Genomic DNA, 6,000 nt, shown 5'->3' with positions numbered 1-6,000 from the left:
CCATCCTTCCCTGGTAAGAGCCAGTACTCTGTCACCCTAGAAGATGCTGCAGAGACCTCTCCCTCACAAGGAACACAGGCTCCCCTTGGCAGCTGGCCTCACTTCCTCCCTGTCTGATAACTAAAGATCAGTCCCAGCATAGCCTGGGTGGACACATGATAGGAATGATGAAGAAGAAAAGAGACTGCACACCAGAAAAGCTGCCAGAATTCTCTAGCACGTACCAGCAGGAGACAGAGGCATATACTTTGGACTATATTTTGAGAGTGCTTGTTAAGGGGCCTGGAATTAAACTTTCTCAGGATCTAAGATTTTCAAGAACCTCAGGGAATGGGGCAAACTCACTGCTAAGGTAGTTCTTAGAAGTCTGGAAAGAGCAATGACAACACTCAGTGAAGTGGAAGTTTCTGAGTCGCCCTCAGTAGGAAAGGATTCTGCAATGGGCTTAGGCTACAGTGCAGACCACATGGCTCACTGGTCCCTATGATCAGCGGAAGGAATAACGAGGCTGAGGAAAGTGGGAGCTCCATTATGGACCCTGTGAATATTCAGGCTCCTGCCACTTTGGTGAGTTTTTAGGGGGTCCAATGGTCAGGAGCATGCCAGGATATCTTTTCCAAAGTTAAAGACATATGGGTGCATCTTTCATCCCTACAATATCACCCTGGCTAGGTTTTTTGGGCTCGGGAGACAACACATTCCACAGATAAGCATATTGCTCTGGCCTGCGTACTGGGTGACTTAGAAAACTGCCAGCTTTGGGCAGGGCTCAGAGCAGGAAATGCTCTGCAGCAGGTAAGCAGCCCTGCTGTTTGGGTCATACAACTGGGCAGACGCTACCGCTTTGGAAGTCTCAGTATTGAGAAGGATACAGTGGGAAAAGATAGAGCTTTTGGCAAACTCCAGTGGGAGAATCACAGTGCAGGCACCTGCAATTCTGGAATAAGACCAAGCCAAGTGGCAGGAAATGTGAAACTTTTTGAGAAACAGATATTGAAGGGCTAGGGTATTGGTGGAGATGAAGGTTGTGGACCGTGAACTGCCCATCCTTATTTGGGTTCTGTTGAACCCTCCAGATCATGAAGTTGGATGGGCCCAAGGGTAGTTCACCAAGAGATGGAAATGATACATGCAAGATCAAGCCTGGGTAGGACCAGAGATCACGAGTATATTGTCTGAACAGGTAGCCCAAGGTCCTTATCCTTAGCATCCTCAACCGATGCACCAGCATCCCTCTCCCATCTCACACTTGAGGGTTTTCATAAAGCCAGCTGAAGGAGAAAGAAAAAGCTTGAGCTTGGCTTATGGATGAAGTGGCTAGGTATATGGGTACAAGCTGAAAACAGGTGGGGTAGCCTTGAAAGACAGTGGAGAGGGAGAATCTTTCCAATGGACAGCATTGCAAGCAGTGCACCTTATTATCAACTCTATGTGGAAGAAATGGCCTGAGGTGAAAATATTTACAGTTCCTGGATAGTGGACATTGGCCTGGCTCTCTGGTCAGGGGCCTGAAAAGAAAAGAACTGGAAGATCAGAACACAAAAGTCTGGGGTAGAGGCATTTTAGGTAAGTGAATGCCCACCCGAAGGCATCCACCATGGAAGAAGCCCTGAACAACCAAGTAGACAAAATGACTCGGCCAACGGACATGGGTCACATTGCCACTGGCCACTTCAGAACTAGACAGTGGGCACGTGGACAGAGCATGTTCACGTGGTAGCAGAGACAGAGGCATCCAACCAGGGGATCAATTTCCCAGTGAAGGAGGTGAATGGAGTCGCCCTCTGATATGACTATGACTATCACACCATCCAGAGGCAGTCAGCGTTACGGAAAGCAGAAACAGCTCTCCAAAGGCAGAGCAGAAGGGCCAATGTGAGGCAATACTCTGAAAGCATGGGATGCCAGCCTTCAAGATGCAGTATGTGCATTAAACCAGGGACCTCTCTCTATATATAGTGCTGTGCCCTCAATAGGAAGAGTACATCAATCTAAGAATCAAGGGTGTGGAAGCAGGAGTGGCTTCTCTTATCATCACCACTAATGACCCACTGGGGGTTTGTGCTTTCTGTCCCCGAAGCGCTGAGCTTTGCAGCTTGGAGGTTCTAGTCCCCACACAGCCACACAGCTGGTATCCAGTGAACTACAAGTTACAGCTGTTGCCAGGGCACTGGGGACTCGTTATGCCTAGGACTCAGCAGGTTAGGAGAGGAGTCACCAACTGGGCAGGGATAATTAACCCTGACCGTTAGGAGGAGATAGTGTTGCTTTAAACAATGGAGGCAGGGAGGAAGGAATGTGTGTGTGATCTACTCCGGCAGCTTCCTGGTACTTCCTTGCCCCATTGTAACTGCTAATGGACTTGGACGGCAACCACAGCTTGAGAAGAGGATGATTATGAAGAGATCAGATCCCTCAGGAATGAAGGTTGGAGTCATACCACCAGGCAAGCCCTGCCAAGGCAAGTCATGCCAAGGTGAGGGGTAATTTAGAATGGATGGTGGAGGAGGAAGAGGAGAAGTTCCGGTTGGGACCCTGAGATCCAATGCACCATCAGGGGTGGCACTTCATTCCCTGACTTCTCTTTTCTGAGTTTTTCCCTTAGGAATAAAGACCCGTGAGGAACATGGAGAGGGTGCTCCTCCAACTTAGAAGGACATGTAAATCGGTGCCATGCAGACAGAAGCCTGTGGTGGCCCTGAAAATGCATCTCTCAGATTTCCTACTTCGGGGAGCATAACTGACCCACAGACCAGCTGCGATGCTCTATAATCCATCACTGAGTTGGTACTGAGGTTGTGCTTTGCCTCAGCTGCTCGCAGCCTGTGACTGAGTGTGACAGATACTAAGCCAGCCCATACCTGTAAAATGCTGGCCTCCTCTGAAGGGTCACTTGGGCTCAAGGACTGCCCATCGTTTGGCTGAAACTTTCTCAGAACTGTGCAGAAGTCTAAGAAGTAACTTCCTCTCTCCCTTCTTCCCTCCCCCCAGTTTCTTCTCTCTTCTCCTTCCTAGGGTACAGACCTGTATCGCCATGTGATGGCTCCTCCGTCAGCATCTCCATTTTCCCTCAATGGCATTTCATCTAATAACTCTATTGTTCCATCCAATCCCATTGTGGCATCTGCTTCTTGGAAAGACCCAGGCTGACACAGATGGCTTCTATATGTTCCTGAGACGTCAAAGGCAGAGTGACATATATGCCAACCTTGTACACTAAGTCTATTCAACTGGTAATGGCTGCCGGGAGTGCTGAGTTGAAAAAGATTCTAGAGCTGTATCTGGTCCATTGGAAAGAATGCCACGATCTATTGACACGTTCTGCCATGAGGGCAAGGGAAGAGAGTTTTGATCCTTCATTAGTTGCTACTGCTGAATTGAGATGTTCCCACAATCTATCAAGAAGGGTTTCAGCCTGAGGGGTATCTGTTGTACATGAAACTTTTGTTAATGATGAATGATATTATGATAGTGAATGAATAATGCCAAGTATGGCTAATTATTACTAATAATGATGACTGCATTCGTAATAATGATATAATACATAATGACTACATAATCTATGAATAATGTTAATGCTTAATGATGAATGATAATTATAATATGATATTATACCATTAAGGAGCCTAAAATGATACAAATATTATATGTGGTTTAATTATACTGGTAAGCAATAATATTTTCACACTGAAAGATGGAATCGAAAAAAAAAGATACAAAACATAAGGATGTGTTAGTGATCTCCATCTCTGACTTGGAAGTCTTCTTGGGATGACTGCTTTGATGAACTAATGTGATTATTTCTATTTCCTTATGGAGCCCATCATAACATGATGCTGTCCATTAATATTACTCATTTCCTTTTACCTGATTTTATACTTGTCAAGCAATGTCCTGACATTAATTAGATTTTATAAGGAGACTATCCTACTAGAAAGAGAATATGCAACCAGTTGATGCAGGTATTCTAATTTATTTAGCATTTATTTCCTTCCTCTAAAAAATCATTTTTAAAATGATAAAAGTAATACATGCTTACCATCAAATAATTTAAAGAGTTATATAAAGCAAACTTTGAAGTCTACTTCTTAAATACAGTTTCCTTTCAGTCCTACTCAATGGGAATAACACTTTATTTTTTGTTCTAAATTAATTTTCTTTCCTGGGAATCTGATGCTCAAGGTATTTTCTTTATGATCTTGTTTAAAAGGAATCTCTTGTGTATTTACTCAGAATGAACTAACAAAACTGCATTTCTACATACCCCAAACTGAGGGCCAAGCCTTTCATTTAGAGTCCTTTATATTTTCATTAGCTGGTCTTTTGTTGTCTTTTATGATGGCAAACATTATGCTCTACAGCAAGAGTAAGCTTTAGCTACCACTCACAGACTATGAGACCAATTTGGGAGAATATGTATAATGCTGTGCCCATGCATTATATGGTTTATTCAATCTTATGAACTACCACTCATTTGTTTTTGCATGAATTGTATTACTTATTTTTTAGTTATTTTCTAGGAGTCTTTTCACTGCCCCAGTGATAAACTGGAGGGTAAGAAAAGTGACTATAGTACTCAGTATGCACCTACCTCAACTGTTTAAAAAAATGCATGAAGAAGACAAATTGGAAATGAGATAGGTTATAGATTGGCTTTTTCTTTTTTTAAATAAGGACAAGATTATTATTGTTGGCCATTTTCAAACTCAAAGCAGTTCCTGATGAGAAAAATCAGTTCCCTAAGATGAAAAAGGTTAGGCTTTTAATGTACATGAAATTTATTTCAAAAGATGTTCCTCAATGGAGAATATCTGGATCTTTATTGAAAGTGCTTTCATTTACAGCTTTACAGATGACACGTTGAGCTTAAGATCTTCAAGGGAAATTATCATTTTAGGAACAGAAAACACAACTTTCCAAAATAATATCGATAAAACTAAAGACAAACATAATTTTTAAAAAGCTTAAATAATCAACTTAAAGAGGGAGAGACTACATTATCTTCACAAATGAACCAAACTTACAAAGTGTACTCATTTTATTTAAGGCTAAGTTTTTAAAATAATTTCATACAAAAAAAAACCTGATAAATTTTGTGAGAATAATTTTTTAGGTGGGACAAACATTATGGTGAACAATAATACATAAAACTGGTGGCTGTAGGGATAAAAATTAGAGATTTTTCATGTAGATTGAAAAGTAGATATTTTCCCAAAAGCAATTTATCCTTTTATCCTTTCATAAAAGTAGAATTAATTTTTCTTTCAATTAACAGGCAAAATATCACCGCAGAAGTAAAGATACTCTAAAACATTCATAGACCTACCTACTTTCTCTCTCTTTTTGATTAAAGAAGACCTGAAATTATTTTGTAGCACATTCATTATTTGCCAGTTTTCACAAAATGGAATGCTGTAAAGGTAATTACAAAAACATATGGTAGAAATATCTTTGGAGAAGCTGTGATTTAGTAAATACTGCTTTTGTTCAAGATAGTCATGGAGATGCAAGCCCAGTGTTCATATTGGCTCTATTCTGTAAACTTTATTCTCTGATATTAGAAGTTAGACATGACTCAATAACTATTTGAGGCAAAATTACGGCATCTACACTCTATAAAATAAAGAACCACAGCAGCATGGGAATGTCATTTCAGTCATTGGGCCTACTAGATTAGATGGACAGGTTTGCTCATCTTCTATTTGAGATCAATGATTGTTGCTTGAAGAGCCTTAATAGATTTATTTTGATCTTTTCTTTTTAAATTTAAGGTTACCCACGGGTTAGGCAAAAGACCAAGATTAGAATGCAAGTTCTGCCTTAATACTGACTTTATCTCTAGCGTGGGAGAAACAGACCTCTGCCCTCATGAGGATAGCAGCCTCACTTGTCCTAATGCTGTGATTCTTAGTGCTGATGCTAAAATTAAAAATTCCAATAAGACCATGCCATTCTGGCATATGGAATCAGTTTGTCCTGGAAAGGACCAATTTTATTTTT

Source organism: Halichoerus grypus, chromosome 3 (assembly GCF_964656455.1).
Source record: "Halichoerus grypus chromosome 3, mHalGry1.hap1.1, whole genome shotgun sequence".
NCBI classification, from domain to species: domain Eukaryota; kingdom Metazoa; phylum Chordata; class Mammalia; order Carnivora; family Phocidae; genus Halichoerus; species Halichoerus grypus.
Note: the sequence above shows the minus strand (reverse complement) of the source record.